Source organism: Eptesicus fuscus, chromosome 6, assembly GCF_027574615.1.
Source record: "Eptesicus fuscus isolate TK198812 chromosome 6, DD_ASM_mEF_20220401, whole genome shotgun sequence".
NCBI lineage: Eukaryota > Metazoa > Chordata > Mammalia > Chiroptera > Vespertilionidae > Eptesicus > Eptesicus fuscus.
In genome coordinates this window covers 49,706,119-49,730,009 of record NC_072478.1, presented here as the reverse complement: position 1 = coordinate 49,730,009, position 23,891 = coordinate 49,706,119, and the positions used below count along the sequence as shown (strand labels likewise).

The following is a 23,891-nucleotide window of genomic DNA, read 5'->3' as shown; positions in this document are numbered from 1 at the left end:
CATTCCTGGGCTGAAATGAAGTCTTTGAGCCTATCGTGGGCATTTCATAGGATGTTCTTAACATTCCCCAACTTTTCAAAAAGACAAACGGCTACGTAGTGACAGTGAGAAGCACGGGGTAGGGTGCAGTGCGGACTCTTGGCCCTTGCTATTTGGGGCTCCTAATTAGCCTCTTCCTTCCTATGTCTTGTGTTTCCTATCAAGAAAACCCAAGATATAAAACTTTCCTCCATCTTCTCAACACTCATCCTCACTGGTATGTTTTGAAAAGATAATATCTACTCATAGATCCACACAGTAAATTCCTAGAAAAAAATACTGCATAAAAACCTCCGGTATTGTGCTCTTCACGCCCCCCTTTCCTGATCGCTGGGACAAGGCAACCCATGTGGGCAACTCGGAGGAAGAGGTGCCTTTCTCTTCTCCCCCTTTCAGAGTCTAATTAAATAGCAACCAGTCCCCAGACTGGAGAGTCAGGCTGGTTATAACTTAATCTAGTTAGCTATAAATAATCTTGCCCAGGTCCCAATTTCTTCATCTGCAAATTGGAACTAATATTTATGCTGTAGCTCAAAGGGGTTTAGGCAGGCCTAATGAGATCAGTTGTGTAGGGGGTTTGGCGCTTGTTGGATGGGAGGCATTATATAAATATGCTGTCATTTTCATTAGGATTATTTTCATCATAATTTTATGCTAAACACAGCTGTGGCAACATATGTTTTAAAGATTTAAATAAACATTCTTAAATTTGTGAAACCTGATTCACTTTTGCCCAATTGGGCTAAATTTGCCATCATTTTGAAAATTCTGCAGGCAAGGCCTTCGATTCACAAAGCCTTTCCCTGTGGCAAAGAGCTTAGACACCGACAAGCATGACTTTCTTTTGTAAGCTATTTAAAAACACAGCAAAATTGCCCAGTCTGAGAGCTTGGAGGCGGGGTTTCCTCAGAGGAACGTGTGAGGGGAGAATCACGTACAACAGTAAAACTTGAGGCCATCTCAGAAACCACCTACTACTGACACAAAAGCTTGGCTATGGGCCACGTCCATCTTGGGCTGTATTAATAAGTGTTTGCTTCACCTTTCCCCAGGATTAAGTGTGTGGTGACTCAGCTGCAGAGTTTAAATGACCCGAAACATTGGCTCTACTGTGCCCTTGGAGTGTAACATGGGACTACCCTTTAATAGGATTATACCAGCAAAAGACTCAAATCTTCTTTTACCCTTTCCCTAAAGTTTGATTTTATTCAGGGGCTTTGAGTGGCAGGACCACAATCCCTGAGTTTCTTGTGCTGTGATACAGATAACTAACCAGATAAATTGATAAAATATGAAGACTGCATATTTTGGCTTTTTCCAATCAGTGCCTACAGCTGATTAAGCCCAGTATTGAGGGAGATTAATCGGGTCCACAACCCTACTGTTGACTCCTTATTTATCTTGATACAAATTTATTCTCTTTCTCAATAGGTTATATAAATCAGTGATCGCCTGCCTTGGTTTTGGAACATCCCAAGATATCTTGTTATCTCAGAGTTATACACCACCCTATTATCTGTGTTCCTGGGTTATGCATATAAGCATACGAGTTCATTGGTGGAATTAATTTATTTTTCTGCAGACTTTTTAAAGCAAATCACACACACACACACACACACACACACACACACACACACGGAGTCTCATAGATGCTATGGGTTGAAGGTGCAGCTAGGATTTTCCAATTTATCAGATTTGCTAGATGAATGTGTGGGTGGTGGTTCTTAGAACTGCAACTTCTAAACCAGATTGTGAGAGTAGCAGGAAATCAGCGAGCTTCTTTAATTAGGGCCCAACTAATGCACCATTGTGGGAATAAATTTATTTTCCTATTATTTCAGGAAAACTTAATTTAGAAATGGCTCCTGACAACTCAAACAGGCCTCAGTTAATACCAACAAAATAAGGAAGGAATTTCGCAGAGAAAACAAACAAAAAGCAGCCTCATAACCTGCATTATAAAATATCATTCTCCACAAGTGATTTTTGGTTAACTCAAACCAGCCAGAAGGGACTCTCTCTCCATGGGTATTCTTAATATGCGGAGTGGAGCATCAGCTAACATTTATTGAGTGCTTAATATGCACTAGGCACATGTTTTGAGGGATTAATTCATTCAAACCTCATAACTATCCTAGGAAGTTGATTCTGTAATTATCATCCCCATTTTACAGATGGGAAAACTGACGCACAGAGAGGTGAAATCACTTGCCCAAGATCACATAAGCAGGAAGCAGAAGGACTTCGAGGAGCTAGAGCAAATAAGAGAAAAGAAAGAAGAGGAGGAGAAAGGGCAGGAAGCCCAGAGGTTTGAAGCCATGGATTGGAAGTGATGGTGACAAAAGGCTGAAGCTCATCCACCAAGTAGCCCTTTGAAGGAAGAAGAAACCAAATAGTCACAGATAGGGAGGGGTGGGGGGATGGGGATGGAGCGGGAGAAACCTGTATCTTAAGAACCAATTCCATAGGCATTCTGACCCTAAGTACCCCAAACACTGAGAGGGCAGCTCTCCAAGGAGGTGTTTGCCATATACAAGTGTGTGGGACAAGATCAGTAAATGAGCCAAGGACCAATTCTCCACACCCGGGGCTATAGCTGCACCTGGGCTCCGGGCTGCCACGTACCAGCTCTGTGCTCTTGGGCATGCTTGTTCGTCTTGTGGACCTTCTGTTCGACATCTGCTGCAATGTGCATGGCAATGCAGACATACTTCATTATATTGCGCTTGTCTTCATTGCACTTCACAAGTGCTGGTGGTTTATACAAAGTGAAGGCAAGAGCCTCCACCAGCAAAAAGATTAAGACCCGCTTTATTACGATACCCGCTTTATTGTGGTGGTCTGGAGCAGAGCCCACCATATCTCCGAGGGAGGCCTGCAATGCTGACCTCACGGGGTCTTGAAGAAGATACTGTGTTTAGAAATGCTTTTAAACTATAAACTGTAACTATTATCATGATCGTGATTCCGGATCACGGTTCAGAGAGACAAATAGAATGAGCAAAGCATTGGGAGTTAGGAGACAGTCGGCCATTAAATACCTGGAGTCCTTAGGAGGCTCCCTTAACCTCGGGCTTCAGTGTCCTGCTCTGCAAAATAAGGCGATGGTTTAAGATTGCTGGTTCGCAGCTAAAATATTTGACACCCTGGTGTGGGCTCATCTAAGGAGCGATAGAATCATAGCTAGCTGGAAATCGTGCAACATCCACAGTTCATAGAAAATGTGGGTTTATCACACATTCCCCTTGTGAATATCATCAGAAAAAAGGGGAAAAACTGCTGACATGGATCATCTGCAAGGTTTCCTCTAGCTCTGAGTTTATTCATTTTGCTCAACATGTTCTACCAAAGGCGATGTTGATGGGTACAGTATATCATAGAATTATTTCAACCCCAGACAGTTCAATCTAAAACATTCGAGATTATACTGAATGGCACATTCATCTGGGGGAAACAGATTATGTTGAACTCTGTTTTGGCTGGTTTTGTATTTAGTTTTATTTGTTTGTGTTTGTTTTGGGGCAATGGTGAATTTCTGCTCAGATTTAGTTTGTCATCAGTTCGGTCCTGCAGTTCTTTTTCCGATTTATAAATGTCTTGCCTGACTCTACCTAGTTCAGCTATTGATTTATTTGCCCTTTGCTGTGGGCAAATATAATCTTCATTATATTTTAAGAAATTTTTTTATAATTTATCAGCATCACTTTCAAGTGTATGACTGCTTTCTTCAGTAACCTCAAATATTTCAGGCAAAGTCAAGGGAGAATTAAAATAATCAATATTTTAGTAGCAATATTTCAGAAGTCCCAAAAATCCGTTTCTGTTTTTGAGTGTAGGCCTAACTGATGCTCAGGAAATTCAGGAAGCTTTAAATTCAAACACTAAAGATAGAAGGTGAATGCCTGCCATCAACATTTAGCTAGAGGGTATGGATCAAAACTCTGGACATTTTTCCTGTCTTCTTGGCCCCAGAAGAAGGGTCACAGGCACTGCTGCTCAGTGGTGACAAATGGAACTGAGAACATGTCCTATAACTTCGCATTGTGATAGCAGGACAACAAAAGCACACACACAAAAAATGTGGATCCAGTTTGAGTCTCTGTGTAAGAACTAAGAGTATGCTCACTTTAAATGTGTTTAAAATGTTAAAAATCCACAAAATTGCAGAAGCTTATAAAGTAATTTACAGGCAGTTATTTGAAATCTTCCGTACACGTCTGGCTGATCACCTGCCAACCCAGCCCCATCACTGGTTTCATCTCAGCCCCACGCTGTTCCAGGCAGGAGCTCGGCAAACAGGCTCAGGGAACAGTTCCTTCGAGGCCAGCCAAAGATTGTTTATGTTCAGTGTCCTCACCACAAAATTACACATTTTGGTGAAATTCTGCCTTTGTTAAAACGCAATATAATTAAACACAAAATTTACAATAGAACATGTTTAGAAAAGTGTAACTTCGATTTGTGTGCCTTTTATTGTTCCCACGCTGGTCATAGCCCAGAGTAATTGACGTGAACCATTGTACAGATGAGTTTCTTGGGCGATAGGAGTGATGTGCGCCTTGAATGTAAAAAGCATTGATGTAGGCCTCATCTCTTTTGATTTGTTGCTATTAATTTCTCTTCCATTTTTAAGTTACTGCCTGCTTTAGTTCTGGGCTTCCTTGCCCCCTTGTTTTTTGGATTTTTCAATATTCTGGTTTCTATATGGCCTCCCATTTCTTGCCCATCATGATATATACCAGCTCCTCTCTCTTCACTTATACACGTAAATGTGAGGGCCTAGCTTTTTAAATTTAAAATTACAATATGGGTTTAAATCTACTTGAAACAATATTTAGAAATGCATTGTTTTGTACACATTATTTGACAAGGGTCATTAAAGTTAGGTCCTATGAATCTGGAAATCCAGGATAGTCAACTTGAAATAAGGATGTCAGGCAAGAAGACAGAATAACGTTGGGAGAAGGAACTCAGTCATTTCCCCCTGTAATTTAAAATACCAGAAAACATCAGTCATTTAGGTTTCCAAGTTACTTTATAGCCTGACTTAAAGATGTGATTTGCATTATAGGTTTGTATGAATGAACACCAGGAGCTGAGATTTTAAATAATATTATAAACTTTAAGTTCTCCAAGTTTTTCAGATTTTATATCTGATAAGTATAGGCATCACCTCATTTATATTAATAACAACTCTCCTCCTGGCCTGTCACAAGTGAGATATTTTAGAGCAGGGGTTCTCAAACTTTTTAAACAGAGGGCCAGTTCACTGTCCCTCAGACCGTTGGAGGGCCGGACTATAGTTTAAAAAAACTATGAACAAATTCCTATGCACACTGCACATATCTTATTTTGAAGTAAAAAAACAAAACGGCAAAAACACCTGCCTGTGGCCCGCAGGCCGTAGTTTGAGGATGCCTGTTTTAGAGTCCCTATCCTGAATAGTCCTGGGAACCCCACAGGTGGTAGCAGAGTTTATCAATGAATTCTGGTGGTGATTGTGATTGGTGGAAGTGGGGTTTCCCTTTCCCCACTGGGTGCTGGGTTCTTACGATATCTTGAGAAAAAGAATTTTCTGAGACTCGCATAGGAGGATGAGTGACCTATATGTGCATCCCTGGGTTTCCAAAGTCCCATGTCCCTTAACCCAGTCCTGGAAGAAGTGCAGCTGGGGATTCAGTAGAGCTAAAAGCAAAGCCAGTGTCCAGAGTTGCCGTTCCATGTTGGAATTGGGTCTGGTTTAGCATTAAGCTAGTTGTAGTCCACTAGTCCATTGTGGGGGGTCCACATGGCTGTGGGCCATGTGGGTGAATGTAGGGGAACCAAGAAAGTGCAACCCCTGCAACAAGAGCCCCAAGAGAACTAAGAGAGCAAACTTCTTTGTTTAAGGCACTAAATATCTCAAATCTTCCCCTGTTCCCAGGTGTGACTGACAGAGAGTAACTTCCCTATTTCACTCAGACTGTACTGGGTATGCATCTAACCTCCCCCACCCCCCACCCCCGCACCATTTAGTCCCTTCCCCATAAATCTGCTGGGAATGGACTGGTGGCTTCCTGGGGAGTGTTAAACTGTAGCTTCCTGGCAAAACTGCACAAGTGGCATGCCTATAATATTTGGCCCTCCCTTAGCTCCTTTCCTGTTATTAATAACTAGGTTAATTACAACAGTAATTAGTGATCACCACTGTGAAGAACCCAAGCAGGATTCACCATCCCAGACCCCAGCATTTCCACAAAGGAGATGCTCAAGTCTGAATGTTTCCTTGCTATGTAGCCTTCTGGAAAATTATCCATGAGATAGAGAGGTAAGGAGCCAGGTAGCCTCATGAATACATGAGGCCACAGATCCTTCTGGGAAGCCCCTCTCCCATTACTCAGTTTTTTTCTGGGTTCCAGACCCTTCTGTTCCTTTGGCCTTAGAGGTGGTAATGGCTTCCCTTTATTGCTAATTCTGTGCCTCACCATTCCTTCTAGTTCCCCTAACATTGTCCTCATCTTTGTAAAGTATTTCATCATTAAATTCCCCAACTGTCTGAGTGTGTCCTCTAGCTCCTGCCTGAATTCAGACTATATCTCCCGATAGGGGTTATACGTTTCTAGAAGCCAGAGATTAAGTCTTTGCTCATCTTTGAAACTGCAGAGTATTGAACGCAAAGCCCTTGTGGAAAACGCTCCATGAATGGTGAAGGCCGGGAAGGAAGAAGGGTCAGAGTGGGTGAAGAAAGAAGAGCCAGGTGGCACAATGGTATAACACAGCAATAGGGACCCAACTCCATTATCCACATCGTGCTCTCCGACTATCAGGGTGAAGGCGAAACAGCCAGGAAGGACAGGGGCCTGAGCTGCCTTCTTGTTCGCCCTGGAACAGACAGCTCTTTCTCACTTACTGTGCCACCTGCCTCCTCTTACGGCAGCAAACGGCCTTCCCTGGCTCCGGTGGGGACCACACCAACCTGGGGAAGCAGCTGGGCTTCTCCTTTTAAGTTAGAGGCCCCAGGACCCTCTCCAGGAAGAAGCCCACTCAGTGTTGCACAATCCCAATGCCACCAAGCTGGGCTGCCATGGCCCTGTCACTGCACTCATTGTGTTCCTATTGTATGCAGACCATTAGAGATGTAAGGATAGAAAGACAGAGTTTGTTCCTATTGTATGCAGATCATTAGAGATTTAAGGATAGAAAGACATAGAGTTTCTACCCTCAGAAATTGTGGAGGCACTATCCAGAGTTCATGGAACAGGTAGCAGGGGCATTTACAGAGTATCACATCGACCCCCCAAAAATGAACTAGAAAGTCTAACTGAAATAATATCAGCTGAGCAAAGTGTAGGGCGCAGATGGGAATAGTCATGTAGGGATGACTCAGTAGGACCGGCTAGATTTTGAGCCAGATTAGTGGTAAGGACATTCAACCAGGTAGTTCGGAAAATATATTAGAAAGCAATCGATCAATGTCAAGCACTGTCTTTAGGAATGTGGGTCTCAGGGTCTTCTGAGGATGCATTACTGCTAGTGGAAGAAAACCAATTATGTAAGCATGTGTTCAAAGGTCAGTGTGGAGACTTTGTACTTTATTTTTTCTTAGTTTGGCAACCTCCACAAATAATGGTACGCAGTTGAATGAAAGGGATTGGAAATTCTCTTCCTGGAACTCAGATCATACATACTGATTAGGTATTTGCTCGGATTCCTATTTAACCATCCATCATGTCTGCTAGTAAGCCCATGGTGTGTCCAGCACGTTGGAGCAATCTTTGATCCCATCTCAAATAAAATAGACTAATGCACATTTGTTTTTCCCATTTTCATTATCACTAAATGAAATGCCAGAAGACATTTACATATAACCTCTAGAGAAAATAAACCACTTTCCTAACTGACATCAGCTCTGTCTTTTCATAAAACAGAACCGCACATCTTTCCTAAGCCAAAGGCACATCTACTCTCCTCCTGCTGTTTGAAAGCTGTGGTGTAGGAAGCTCCTGTCCTGGGCCTCCTTCTGGAAGAAGCTGGTCTCCAGAGCCCAATAAAGGATAGGAAAAATAAACGATGGCATAAGTATGTACTGAGGAAGGTCTTACATTTTTGCATTCTCCTCCCCCGCCTCCACCCCTTTGGTGCTTTTTCATGGAAGGAAGCAATGAAAGACTGTTCCACGTTGTTTCTATAGCGGTCATAAAACTGAAAAGGTAGCTCAACAGTGGAAGAGAAACATGCTTAACAAATAATTATAAAGGCACTATGGGGCTAGAAAGTTGGCCATTGGGTAGTTTAGGGAATATTGTGGGCTGGCACATTGAAGAACTAGAAAAATTAGATATAGCCTGCTACCTAGGGGTGAAGGAGTATCCAGTGTCTCAAGCATTTATTTATTCATTTGAGAATTATTTCCTGAGGACCTTTCCCAGGTGTTGGGAATAAAGGAGTGGACAACACATAAACATATCTAGTGCTGGAGACTGACAGTAATTAAGATAAAGGTAGGGATTGCCCTCTGTCTTTCTACCCTAAGTCTCACATATTGTGCATTCAATAGGAGCACAGTGAGTGCAGTTAGAGAACCTGTGGCTGGGAAGAGCCCAGCACTGAGTGGGCTCTTCCCAGTGGAGCTTCTGGGGGCCTCTATCTTAGAGGGAGAAGCCCACGCTATAGCCTTGTGTGGCAGCCACCATGGTAGTAAGGGCATCTCCAGAAACAGAAGCCAAATAAACAATGGTTAAAATGCATGGTGTGCTAGATAGTGCAAAGGATAAAAATAAAGTTTGGAAGGAGACAAAGAATGTTAATGGGGAGCACAATTTTAGGGAAATCTCTGCCATCCATCAACAAAGAAGAGTTGGAAATATAATGGAAGAGTGAAGTACTTACTAAGAGCTTAGTCAAGAACTAGAGCTACCATACACCTATGTGTTTGACATTCTGTGTATTAAGCAGTAGTAGGGTAAAGGGTTTTGAGGCAGAAGTCCTGGCCCAAGCTGTCACTTCTGGCCAGATGAACTTGGGTGAATCATTTTAACATCTCCCAAGCCACAGATTCATCATCTGTATAAAGGACAAAGCATCTTCATGGCCTGCTGCCATGAAGCAGAGTTATGGGGAGAACCTAATAAATATTGAATCTGCAAAGTCTTTGCTGACATCCAAGCTCTGGGATTACTTGGCAAACACAGATCGCCAAGGACCCCTCCAGCCCCTACTGCCAGAATTTCTGATTCAGTGGATCAGAGATGGAGCCAGAGTCTAATTCAGTGGTACTCAATCTTGAATAAACACGAGAATCACCTAGGAAGCTCCCGAAAAATACAGACACCAGATGCTCACTACAAAGTAATTAAATCAGACCTGGGTCGCAAGCCTGGGTATTTTTTAAAGAGCTCTTCAGGGGATTCTGATATATAGATAGGTTGATAATCAAGTTGAGTGAAGTCCATGCCACTGTGAATCAGTAAAATTACAAGATGATGAGAGGTCTCAACCACCTTCCTCATACATATCAGAAATGTGGGACTCCCTTACTTCACCTATAATAAGCGCTAAGGTCCCTCCAAGGTGGGAAGCGGCATCCCAGGTAGCTAGGCAGACACATGTAAACCTTTCCAGATGCCTAAGAATCTGCTATTTTTGCCAACTTCCAGAGAAAGAGAATGCATCATTTCCCTCTCTCTATTATTTAATTACTAGTGGCCCAGTGCATGAAATTCATGCACATTTAAAAGGGATTAATTAGAGGAAATATTTTAATATTGCTATTTGCCCTTTCTCTATAATAGAAGTGTCAGAGATGAAAGAAAATTAGTAAAATGTATATGAAAATCTTCCTCCTGTTAGAGTCTGGGGCACACTGCGGGACCCAGAGTCAAGTCCCCGCTCACCTGCGGCGCCTCAAAATCGCTCGAGACCCAGACCCAGCCAGCCCCACCCCCAGCCAGCCCCACCCCCATTGGGTGAGATCCAGACCTGGCTGGCCCCACCCTTGTCAAGCCCCACCGGGCGGGGGGGGGGGGGGGCACAGTCTCAGGTCCCCTGGCCCAGCGCTGGGCGGGGGGCACAGCCTCAGGTCCCCAGTCAAGCCCTGCCAGGTGGGGGGTGCAGCATCAGGGCCCCCATCAAGCCCTGCAGAATAGAGGGTGCAGCCTCAGGTCCCCCATCAAGCCCCACCGGGTGGGGGGCACAGCCTCAGGTCTCCTGGCACTGGGTTGGGGGGCGTGGCCTGAGGTCTCCTGGCCCAGGGTGGGGGAAGCAGCCTGAGGTCCCCCAGCCCAGCACCGGGGTGCACCTTGAGGTCCCCCATCAAGCCCTGCCGGGCAGGGGGCGCAGCCTCAGGTCCCCTCCCCCGGCCCAGCCCCATGCAGCCGAAGGTCCCTGCTGATTGCTCTCTAAGGCTCGTTAGGGGAACTCAGCCTCGGCTGTGGATACAGCCATCTTGTGTTATGGAAACCTCACCTCCGCTGTGGGCGCTGCCATCTTTGTGATGGCATGATGGTCAGCTTGCATATTCCCTCTTTATTACATAGGATCCTCATGATGAGGAATCCATCCTTTAGGTTTATCCTAATCCCTCAGTGTATGGACACAGAGCAACAGGAAATGCACATGAGCTAGGGGTGTCTAAATGCAAAGACTGACTCAAGTGAAATATCAGCAGGAGGATGTAATTATAACAATACATTTCCTTACCTTTTTGTTATCTTTTATTCAGAATAGAAGTAAGCAGGGAAGTGTATCGGCTCTGAAAACAAACCCAAATTATGGTACCCTGGAGTCCAAAGTGTCATGGGCGACTGGATAAAAGAAGAGAGGCATGACCTATTGCCTACAACATTGACCTGCAAATACTCATTTGCAAACAGGAGAGTTTTCTTTAAAAAGAATGTTAAAGAAAGATAGTCAAACTAGGAAGATTATAGTGGAGTTTTAGATGCAAATATCAAATGATGAGATTTCCCTCTACAAACCATTCTGTATCTTGAAATAATTGCAGATCCTTTTCTCTTTATTTCATTTATTTTGTAATCTCTGCTATATACTGATACATGGGAAAGTGTGAAAGTTCCAGAGGGAATGTAAACGAAGGAAAATTGATACCAGGTTCCTGTGCTGGGGAGCAGTTTCTGTGGGATGTGGGAGCCAGGGGTGACTGAAGCAGGTGACAAGGAGGGAGGCCAGCTGGGAAGGACGGGGCTATGATGCCTTCAGCCCTGAGCCACGTGCTCACTGAGCTGTCTGTCTGTTCACCTAAACTTGGTTTTCTCAGCAACTAGAATGCAAACAAGAATCACTGAAGCGCAAACAATTATCTGTTGGGACCAGGTGACTGCTGGCGTCCCTTATACAGCTTAAAGAAAGCATCTTTCGACTCTTGGACTCTGTTTTTGAACTGTCTTATTTTCCCATGGTAATTACTACCTTAAATAACCATGTAGGAGAAATGTTTTAATTTTGGCATCTTGGTTTTGTGAAGTCTTATTTACCAGTGTAACTCCAGACCAGTTCCCTTTTTACATTTTCAAAAGTGAGATAAGAAACCTCTGATTGTTGGCGAAGAAGGACAATATCTGTTTGGTTGTTTAAGAGCTGGTTTACTAGTAAAAGGTCGCTCACAACACATTTTTCAATTAAATATTTACAAATGAAAACAGCTGATTTCTATTACTCAGAAAACAGAAAAGGAAAATAAAAACCATCGTGTTTAGAAAGAAAACATTATGAGAAATCCACGATTTCATTAGGACTTCAAGGCTGACCTCATTATTTAGAATACCTTTCAAAAATGTCACAGGGAGCTTATATAGTAAATATAAATATATATATAGTAAATATATAGTAAATATAAGCCAGTAGCATTGAGTCATCTTTGCATCTATTGATTTTGGCTTTATGATGCTCTTATTTAAAAGCTATTTAAATTATTTTTTTGTGATTCCACACTTCTTCATTTTCGGCCATTGCCCTATTATCCTTATTCATTTAAAGGCTCCAGAAATGATTGTTCCCAGAATGTAAGTACAAATTAACATACTGTATTAAATTTACCTTTGCTTATTTTCTTCACTCCTTTTATTTAAAAAAATTTAATTGATTTGAGAGGGAGAGAGATCAATTGCTTGTTCCATTTATTTATGCATTAGTTGATTGATTCTTGTATGTGCCCTGACCAGGGATTGAACTCAGGGACAATGCTCTAACCTCTGGGCTACCTGGCCAGGGCTCTTCCCTCCTTCTGATTCAGTAAATCAGTGGAGAATGAGTCAAAACTAGATCACTGCAGTCTGCAGTTTTACATTATAATTGGTGCCAAATTATGGAAAACTCCATGAAAGATTGCTTTGAGGCAAATAATTTGATTTAAAAAAATTTGTGTAGGGAAAGCGTAGTTGGTTTTCCCTACTAAGCTGCATTAGGCAAATTGAAATTCAATAAATTTACCTTAATTATATGACTATTTCTGAGGGAATCATTATTGTTGTTGCTATGTAGTATTATTTTAAGTGATCCATAATAACGTCACTTTGTCATTTCTCATATAGTCAGACTTAGGGTTTAGTACCCACCAGTTGGAAGTTCATGGTAGTCCATATAGATTTTTATTGACTAAATAGTTATCTTGTGAGCTGCTTTCAAGCCTGTTTATTTTTTCTCTCATTTCTTTACACTACCCTCAGGAAGTAGGTAGGGCAAGAATGATGCTCTCCATTCCCAAGGATGAAGAATTCATGCCCACAGATGCAGAGAACCAACCCCAGTCCTCCTAATAATCCCCACAGGATCTTCTCTCTTTCTATCCCATCCCTCTACATCAGTGGTTCTCAGCCACCGACAATTTTGCTCCTCCTCCCCTCTCCCAAAGGAAATTGTATGGAGACATTTTTGGTTGTGGGTAGAGGCCAGGAATGCTGAGGAGCACCCTTCAAGGCACAGGATAACCCCCTCCAATACAGAATTATCTGTCTCAATTACCAACAGTGCTGCTGTCGAGAAACTGCTTCCCCTGTGCCTGGAGTAGCTTCAGTGGTCAATGATACCCAAGAAGCTCAGCTCCTGTGGTCAGCTGGAGGGCTGGCTAGTTACAAATGCAAGAACCTCCTTTCCTGGAGGTCCAAAGCCACTTGTGATAATTTAATTTTAATTTTTAAATGTTTTTTTTTAATTACAAGAGAATATATGCTCCATGCATACAACAATGTCAATGAGCATCTTTGGCCAAGAACAGACTTGTAGTAAATCCAAGTTAGACTTATTGATCTGACTACAGCATGGAAGGCCACTGGGAACCATGGCTGTAAGAGGATGCTATGGGGCTTGCAGTAGAATTAAGCTGGTGTGGGCTGATTTGGAGTAGGCTTCAAGGATGTGTGGTTTTGCTTTGGACGGGGCGTGTCAGGAAGTGAGAGAAGTGAAATTCTTTGGGTATCTTAACAGTTTTTATCGAAGAGGTAGAAGAACAGAGTGGGCTAATGCTTTAATTGGCAAATATGTGGCAGTCACTCATATTTGGTTATTTGTGATTTACATGGTGTTTTTGTTTTTGTCTGTGCTCAGACATGTTTACAGAGTGGCTTGTGTTTGTCTTGCTTCATCACAGTCACAGATGAAGATGTGAAATTATGTTCCTCAGGAGAACATGAGGGTCCAGCTATGAAAGCCAATCCAGCTCCCAGGTACAGCTGTCAGGGGCAACTTTTTTTCTTTTTCACTGTTTTTCTTTTTTACATCGAAAAACAACAAACAAATCAGAAGTACCTGTAATTGCACAATTCTGAGATAAGCAAATTAAGATTTATATTGTAGATCCTTTCAGTATTTTTCCCAGGGATATGTAATTATTTTCAAAATAATAGTAACATTTATCAAACAAGGATTTATAGCCTGCTTTTTCACTTAGCAAGATATCAAGTACATTTTTCTCATGTCAACAAATATTTTTCCACAACATCATTTTTTCTTTTATTGGCTACAAGTGGCTCATGAGATGGATGGCCTCTAATTTACTTAATCAATTCCATATTGTAAACATTTACATTATTTGACAGTTTTTAACTATTATAAATTATGCTGGGGTAGATATCCTTGTACAACATCTGATAATTTACTAGGATTAAATTCCTAAAAGAAAGATTGCTGGCTTAAACAACAGCTATAATTTTCAAGGATATGTTGAGATAATCATGTTTTAGGATGATAGCCTCTGTCTGCCAGTCAGGAAAAAATTATAAGAATTGGGTTAAAGTGATTATCATGGAGATCTTCTTTGTCAAGGGTTTCTCTTATAACTCAGACTCCAGAAAAGGACAAATGACAATAAAGACAAAGTTATAAATTGGAGAAAATCTCATTTGTGACTTGATGAGGATTTTTAGGAAAAAGCTAATATTCACATGTGACAGATATCTGGAATTTTTTGCCTCTTATAGAAAAATCGAACTTACAAATCAGAATGGAAACCCCTCTGATATCTCTTCTTTCCCTGCTCATGGAGTGACAAGTTAACCATTTTTTTTCTATGTGACAATTAGAATAGAGGGTATCTGATTCAAAGCAGAGTGAATGGGGACCTGTTTTCTCAGAAGAAATAAGGGTACATGTTGGATGACATTGGATGAAGACAGGAGAACTTAGAATAGGAGGATTGTGTTTTGAGAGGTCCTACTATAGGTTTTCTTTCTATTTCTTGGCTAGTTGTATCAGATAGTACCCTTAGCACAGGACTGAATATCAAACCATGTTTAAAGGCATCTTGTTGCTGATTTAATGGGATTGAATTTACAGTTTTACAAAGGACCATGCTGTCTGATGCAAGTTTTTGATAGAGATCCTTTTCCAGGTTAAAGAAGTTTCCAACTATGCCCAGCTTACAAAGACTTTGTATCAGGAATGAGTAAATGTTGAAATGTATCAAGTTTTTTTTTTTGCATCACAAACTTTTTTCCTTTAATCTGTTAATGCCATATGAAAACTTAATAGGTTTTCTGATATTCAACCATTCCTATATCCTTAAACTAAACTCTACTTTGCTCTATGGACAATATTGCTCATTTACTGGAGACCCAAATCAGACAAAACTGCCAACTAAACTCTCTGGATAAAAGGGGCCACTGACTAGGCTCTGCCGATGGGCAGTCACAGGCTGGAATCCGTGTTTCAGCACCACTCGAAGCAGTGACAGGATCTGCCAGATCTGAGTGCTGTAAGCCTCATTCTCCTCTGGAAAAGGATCTCTGTTTGATTCCCAGCAGCCAAGCCCTGCAGATCCCCCCAGGGATCCCTGAGAGGTGAGACCCTAGACTAGGGCCTAGAGCCTCCTGGGCGGGGCGGCGCGGGGGTTGGGGGGGGGGGGCGGTGCAAAATGCTGGGGAAGCTGAATGTTCACCTTGGATTCTCTTGTTCCCACTGGACAAACTGTAGGCTCCCAGGGACCCTCTCGGTGTGGTGCTGCACCAGCCAGGAGAGGGACAAAAGTGAAACCACTCCTCTTACCCTTCTAATGTAGTCCTTCTTGGTCTCTGTGGTCCAGGGGGCGCTTCCACCTCATTCCCAGGTTCTGGGGTTTTCACTGTAGTGTATTGTCTATGGATAGTTGTTAGTTGGCCTTCTTGTGAGGGAGACTGCAGCCAGGAACAACCTATGTTGCCATCTTGGTGACATCACCTCCCCAACAGGGATTTCTTTTGGGGACAATGAAAATCTTCTAAAATTGATTGCAGTGATGGTTGCATAACTCTGTGAATATACTTTGCGTTTTCCAAATGACTCGGCTTCTCTGTTCACTGCCTCCCCCATCTTCCTCCAAAGAAACATCTGAATTGAACGGACAACTGGTGTAGGAGTCAACTGAACCAGACATATCCGAATACTTCAGCCCTCCTCACTTGGCTCTTTTTGGAAGCCTGTCCAGGTCTTGGAGCACTTTAAGACATGTCCCTAGTCCTGTGCCTAGCAAGACACCTGGCACATATTAGGTGATCAATGAGTTGAATTGCATGTCACCTTTCATTGTTCACTCTTTAGGGCAGAGAGGTGAGGTAAAGTATTCTTGTTAATACTGGCCCACAGGGGGGATTCAAAGTCTTCCAAATGCAGAGCTGTATGGTCCTGCATGGAACGCCAGGGCACTTGTTCCAGCTCACAAAAGCCCTTTGTGGGTCTCCTCAGCCTCGTTATATCATCCTCTACCCCATTAAATCCATCTGTTTTCATTGGATAATGACTCCCATTTTTGAATCTCTGGAAAATCCATCCCCACCTCCATTTGTATCTCCAGTGGCAGATTTCCAACATCCTGACAGCAGCAGGGCTTTCTGTCCTCTCTGTAGCCCTGCAGCCACCAGGGGCCGAAGACCAATTTGCTGTAATGAATTTAATATGTTTAGTCTGAGCCATATAGTTTCAGCCCAGCCAGAGAGGGCCCCTTTAGGGTTATTTCATTAAGTGAATCAAAGAAGTATGTTGGCAACTGAGGACTGAGTATGCAAACCCTTCTGGTACCAACCTCATTTCAAGTCCAGCCAGCTTCTGAGCCACTTACTGGACTATCCCAAAGACCTTTTTGGCAGCAGTTTATCTTAGAATCCATACTATACCATTCTCAAGCATAGACTCTAACTCTTGGAAGATGTGCTTGTTGGTTTCCCATCTAAACATTGTCCCATGTTAGTGATAAGAGATAGTTTTGTGAGTGATCAATTTCTTTGAATATTTGGGCAACTTTTTTTTATGTGAGTTGATTCATATTTATATCTAAAATATATCTAGTGACTATATTTTCATAAGGAAGGCAAATGCAAAATAGTTTAGGAATTGGTAAATTTTAAGGGTTTTAAGAAATTATCTGGTTTGGGTCTACACCTCTAGAAATAGACTACTGAGGCCTTCAGGATTCAGGACATCAATCTTAAGTGGAAATTCTAGGGCCTTTGACAAGGTAGGTACTGAATACCTATTAGATTCATCCACTCATCTATTTACTTGTTCCATCAATATTATGAGCAGGCACTCAACCAGGCATTAGAGGAATCAGACATGAATAAAGAAGGTACCTGCTGAGGGTGTGGAGAAAAGGGAACCCTCGTGCACTGTTGGTGGGAGTGCAGATTGGTGCAGCCACTGTGGGAAGCAGTATGGAATTCCCCCCCCCCCCAAAAAAAAAAATGGAACTTCCCTTATGACCCAGCAATTCCACTTCTGGGAATATATCTGATGAAACCGGAAACACATGGATTCGAAGGAACGTATGCACCCTTATGTTCACTGCAGTGCTATTTACAATAGCCAAGATTTGGAAGCAACCCAGGTGCCCATCAGTAGGTGATAGATAATAAAGCTGTGGTACATTTATGCAATGGAATACTGTGCGGGGCTTTTTAGGAAATTTTACCTTTTGCAACAGCATGGATGGCATCATGCTAAGTGAAATAAGCCAGTCAGAGGAAGACAAATACCATATGCTTTCACTTATATGTGGAATCAAATGAACAAAATAAACTAACAAAATAGAAACAGACTCATAGATACAAAGAACAGACTGACAGTTGTCAGAGGAGAGGAGGGCTGGAGGGCTGGGTGAAAAAAGTGAAAGCATTAAGAAAAAAATAAGCCAGCCCTAGCAAGGTTGTACAATGGTTAGAACGTTGTTTGATTCTAGTCAAGGGTACGTACCTTGGTTGCAGGCTTGATCCCTGGCCTGGGTCTGGGTGCGTGTGGGAGGCGATCAATCAATGTGTCTCTTGCACATCAATGTTTCTCTCTCTCTGTCTCTCCCTCTCCCTTCCACTCTCTAGAAATCAATGGAAAATATCCTTGGGTGAAGATTAACCAAAAAAAAAGAGAAAACAACAACTCAGGGACACAGACAATAGCATGGTGATTGCCAGAGGGAAGGAGGAGTGTGGGGGCTTGTGGAAGAAAGTAAACGGGATAAATGGTGACAGAAGACTAGACTTTGGATGGTGCACACATAATGCAATGTGTAGATGATGTATTGTAAAATTGTACGTTTGAAACCTATATAATTTTATTAACCAATGTAACCTCAATAAATTCAATAATTTTTTTTTTAATTTGGAAAAAGAAGGTACCATGCCCTTAACGATTAGTTCACAGTTTGGTACAGGAAACATGTAAACACCACAACATGATGAGGGCTACCAGAAAGGCACAAGGGTCCTTATTATCAAAGGAAAACTGGAACCAAGTAAAGGCCACTTGAAATAAATTTTTCAAAGTTAATTGGGGAAGTACAATTTGTTTGAGAATTGGTCTCAAAAAATAAAACTAAAAATATGAAAATAATTTTTACTTATTAAACAAAAGTTAAATTATTAAATTTTATCTACATTGCAATTCTTAGATATACTAAGAATGGATCAAAATTACATTTTTAAATTACAAGTGGCATTATAGCAGGAGGGGAATATTATATAGGGGGTTATTTTCCAAGAATATTTAAGAGTTCCATTAGTTTTTCCAAGGATCAATATTATTTTATTTTTATATCTAAGGCATTTTATTTTGCATCCCTATATTTATTGTCTCCTTTCATTGCTAATGCACTTAATCCTGTAAGATTCTCATTTTTTAATAGCTTTCCATGCAATTCCAATAGTTCTTTGTAAAGAACTTCTCTCGTCTTTGTACAATACTACATCATTTGCAAATTTTGCCATTTTATGTTGCAATTGAAAAGACATTAGTACCAAAGGAAGGAAAATAAACACCAGTGTGAACCTGGGTAGGATGTTTTGGTGGAGATGTTATGTTGACTATTGGTTCTTCTCAAACTCTTAGTTATAGGGATTTGGAAAATAAATATTTGGATAACAGTCATCTCCTCCCCTGCAATATATCAGGTGTTCAGGTGACACAAAGACTGTGGGATAAAAAATATTTAAATTTATTAACAGACAAGAAATGGTGTATTCCCATAATTGATTCCAAAAGTAAATTTCTCTGTATGACTTAACCAGTGATATGATCAATGTTAGTTGCAACGAAACTGGAGGTTATTAAAATTGTTTGAGATCACTGGAGTTTCTTTCACTTAAAACGAAATGTGTCCCTGAGGTCTTCTAATTCTAAATTCAGTGAGTATCCTTTCTCTATTGGCTCCCAACCACTTTATGAATCCAGGCCGTTTGTAATTACTATTGTATTGTTTCCCAGAATTCCAATCTTTACAGGATGCTAGAAAGAAGACTAAAAATTATTTTACTAAAGAAAGACCAAACATTCTTTTACTAAAACAATAAAAATGTCCCCAGGAGTGGGGACAATTCCACTGAATCTACTTTGCAAACCATTTTCTAGATTATTAAATGGAATGGCTTATGAAATGGGATGCCATGGTGTAGAAAATTCATAATTTGGCATGGATTATCCACAGATATTATGACATTCCATGATACAAGTAAATATTATCCTTAATCTTCCAGAACATCTATCATGCATCTGTAGTGCAAAAGTACACCTTTAAAGATCTTGTTGGAAAACAATTTGAAAACAATTAAAATAAATAGTCAGATCAGTACCATCTCTGAGTGCTATCAAGACTCTCCATCAACGCTAACAAGACTATGCCTCTTTCCATTTCTGGCTGGCATCTCATTTTTATTTGTGCTGACCTTATCCTATCTCACTTCTGGATGGTCTTTCTCCTTTGATAGGCAAAGGCAGCCCTTAACTCAGCCTAACAGATCTGCCACCAGAAAGGTAAAGAAGTCATGTTTCATCCCCCTCAGATGGAGCAATTTCAGGAGAGATCTCAGTTTAGGTCACCTGACCATCATTGTCACTCTGGCTTCTGCTATGTCTAAGGACAGAAGGTTACTGTCATTGGTCTAGTCCAGGTCTTCTGACTTCTTCCCAGGCTAAGGGGGTAGGTTATGTTACCAGAAAAATGGAGAAAATCTGAGCAGAAAAAGACAGCAGCCACTACAGAGACAAATTCTCACCTTCTATTACTTTCTGTCTTTCCATTCATCTCCTAGTATTACATGCTGCTTATGGGCCTACAGGTGGGCCATTTAAACTGAGGCTAATCTGACTTGGACTTCAATTATCTATAATAATAAAAGCCTAAACGACTATCGCAAACGAATGGACGACCCAACAGGCTGTGTGGGGCGACCAGGCCCGCAAGGGGGTTAGTGAGGGATGACCAAACAACCCAACAGCAGGCTGCGTGGGGTGATCAGGCCTGCAGGGGGGAAGCTGGGGGTGACCAGGCTTGCAGGGGGGGCAGTGAGGGATGACCAAACAACTGAGAAGCAGACTGTGTGGGATGACCAGGCCGGCAGGGGGGTTAGTGAGGGGTGACCATATGACTGAGCAGCAGGCTGCGTGGGGCAACCAGGTCGGCAGGGGGGTTAGTGAGGGGCGACCAAATGACCAAACAGCAGGCTGCGTGGGGTGGCCAGGCCTGCAGGGGGGGCAGTTAGGGGCAACCAGGCCGATGGGGAGGCAATGAGGGGCAACCAGGCTAGCAGAAGGGGGCAGTGAGGGGCTACCAGGCTGTGGAGGGGGGCATTTGGGGGTGACCAGGCTGGCAGGGGGGGGGGCAGTAAGGAGCAACCAGGCCAGCAGGGGGGCAGTTAAGGGTGACCAGGCCAGCAGGGGGGCAGTAAGGGGTGACCAGGCCAGCAGAGGGGGCAGTTAGGGATGATCAGGCAGGCAGGCAGGTGAGCAATTAGGAGCCAGTGGTTCTGGATTGTGAGAGGGATGTCTGACTGCCGGTTCCCCAGGATTGGGCCTAAACCAGCAGTTGGACATCCCCTGAGGGATCCCAGATTGGAGAGGGTACAGGCTGGGCTGAGGGGACCTCCCCCACCCCCTGTGCATGAATTTCATAAACCAGGCCTCTAGTGTGTGTGTGTGTGTGTGTGTGTGTGTGTGTATGTGTATATATATATATATATATATATATTTAACATTTTTATTGATTTCAGAGAGGAAGGGAGATAGAGAGAAACATCAATGATGAGAGAGAATCATTTATTGGCTGGCTCCTGCATGCCCCCTACTGGGAATTGAGCCCACAACCTGGGCATATGCCCTGACCTGGAATCAAACCATGACTTCTTGGCTCAACCACGTGAGCCGGGCTTGAATTATATTTTCATTAGCATTGTACCTGATTGTGAAACGATTTATATAGAAATGGGAAGTAATTCATAGACGGCCTGAGTTTCGCCTTGTGAGCCTATTTGCTGTGATCACACCTGAGAAACAGTGTGTGGTTTCCTCCTTTAATTTTAACTGTGCTTTAATAAATTAGAAGAGGTGTGACAGCAAACACATTGAAAGTCTCAGTGCAAAATAAATTTGTTTCCAAAAATGTCCTGTTTCTACAAATAAATTTGTCTCTCAAAGTGCTATGAGAAAAATCCAATAAAACTTCTCTCATCCCCTTGAATAAAAAGAGCAACACTCATTTAAATTTATTTTAATAATATTTATGATTCTTACAGTTTATATATGTGGTTTACATTTTTTATTTATTATTGGCTTTGAAACTAGTTTTAATAGTCATTAAGTACTCAAAAACTTATTTCGCTGGTAAAATTTTTCCTCGCCTTTATTAAGAAGCAGTTCTCCCACAGATCAATAAACATATATTGGGCATTTCAATAGTTCTGGACTCTGAACTAGAAGCTGTAAGAAACAAAGCAAAAGTCTTCAACAAGTTTGCCATTTAGCTAGGGACACTCGGCTTAGACTTGAAATAAAAGAGAAGTACCCACAGCCCTGATCCTATGTCCAGGATCCAGCAGTTCATGTCACTGGACGTCATTTAAGGGAGAGTCGGCTTCACAGGCTTTGTGGTACCACTGCGGTGGGGAGAGCATTGCAATCAAGCAATAATGACATTCTGCTTTAGTCATTCTCACCTTCCTCTAGTCTGAGATACACGAGCTCAAGTCCTCCTTTGTAGGAAATATATTTAAGTTGAGCGAGTGTTAGGCCTTGTAAAAAAAACAACCCCAATATGTATAAAGGCTTGAAGGTGATAAAGCTCAAAACGGACGGTCATGACCACCAAGCAGTGATTTAGAAACCCAGGTTTTTTCCTCTTGTGGCTTTTCCACCTTCAACATAGGGCTTCCAAGGATGCTCTGCTCACCTGACTCAAGCCAGAGGTGGGAGGGGACATAGGTAGGAGGTTTTCATGGGCCAAACCTGGAATGAAGCACATCCCTTCCGCACATTCCATTGACTGGAAGCCAGGTCTGTGGCCACACTCTGTCCCTAGGTGCGTGAACAAGATGAAGAAGAAATTGTGTGAATAGCTGGCTTTGACACCCATTCAAGAAAGAGAAAGGAGACGGGGAAGAGTGTACCAGTTGAAATGTGTCATTTGATGACCCACTCCTCCACTTTTTAATAAACGTGCATCTAATTAATGAAAGAACATCCTTCTCCAATGCCAGATATTGATTTGTGGAATGTCTCAAAACATGGTTGAGCATTTTTAGATATGCTTAGCTTGTACACGTGTATACGTGCATAGCAAGAGGAGCACCACAGTAAAGCTTCATTACATTCTCATGCAGGAGCATGTGTGGGGATAAAAAGATTGTGTGTGTGTGTGTGTGTGTGTGTGTGTGTGTGTGTGTGTGTGCACGCGGTTTGTGGATGCATAGGTATCTCCTTAAATAGTATCTCCTTTGTGGATGCATAGGTATCTCCTTAAATGTATAGAAATCTTTGATTTTATATCAATAGTAGAACATGCATGTTTCTCAAATTAAATGGACATGTATTTTAAAGTTCCCATTTTAGAGTAGAAAATGTAAATCACGATTTTAGAATTTGTTCATTCACTTACACTAGTGGTGAGGAAACATTTTTCTGCCAAAGGCTATTTGGATATTTATAACACCGTTTGCGGGCCATACAAAATTATCAACTTTAAAATTAGCCTGCTATATTTGCTCACACACTTAATTCATTCACCCCTAATGCCTTGGCAGGGCCAGACCAAGTGATTTCTTGGGCCTTATACTGCCCACAGGCCAGACATTCCCCGCCCCGACATACACAAAGGTAATTTTAATAATTTAGAAAACACTCTGTTTTGCATTTGACGGGTGTTATGGGTTGACTTGTATCCCCAAGAAAGATAGGTGGAAGTCCTAACTAACGCCTTGAATCTGGGAACGTGAAGTTATTTGGAAAAAGGGCCTTTGCAGATGTAATCAGGTTAAGATGAGAGCATACTATATTAGGATGGGCCCTCATCCAATCAATAATGTATAATTGGACACGGAGTGACACAGACACACAGGGCATGATGGACTTACAAGCCAAAGAGCACCGAGGGGTGCCGGCCACCACCAGAGCCAGGGGAGAGGCGCAGACCAGATTCTCCTCAGAACCTCCAGAGAGAACCAACCCGGCCAACGCCTGAATTTCAGACTTCTCGCCTCCAGGACCGGGAGAGAATAAATTCATGTTGTTTTAAGCCACCCAGTTTGTGGTAATTTGTAACAGCAGCCCTAGGAAACGAGCACATGGCTTATACATTTATTTTTAGTATTGATGCTTACGTCTTATAAACTTGCAACTTACACATTTTTATGCTCCTAAAAAAAAAAAAGGTGTGAGCCAGAGCTAAGAACCGTGACTCTGCCCACTGCCAACAAATGGGGATAATAGTTGCTTTTATAAAATCACTTTGGACTTATAAACAACTGCATTTGAGAATACTTTCCAGAAACTAGCTAGTTTGTAAGTAAAGGAGCTTCTGTGTCATTTAAATTATTCACATATATTTATCTCATGAAAGGTGTATGTAATTGCATTACGTGCATGGAAGGAACAGAAAATCAATCACTTTTCAGTTCCTAGACTGTCTCATTAGG

At 42.0% G+C, this 23,891-nt stretch overlaps 1 long non-coding RNA gene across 1 annotated transcript in view; it reads right to left on the bottom strand.

Moving 5' to 3' along the window:
* LOC129149456 (uncharacterized) overlaps positions 1 to 23,518 on the bottom strand; it is a 29,962-nt gene extending 6,444 nt beyond the window's left edge. The window contains exons 1-2 of the long non-coding RNA XR_008556353.1: positions 23,331 to 23,518; positions 22,207 to 22,275 (exon numbers count right to left, since the gene is read on the bottom strand). This is a non-coding gene — a long non-coding RNA (uncharacterized LOC129149456). The remainder of the gene's footprint in view (positions 1 to 22,206; positions 22,276 to 23,330) is intronic.
* Between the last annotated feature and the right edge of the window lie 373 nt (positions 23,519 to 23,891).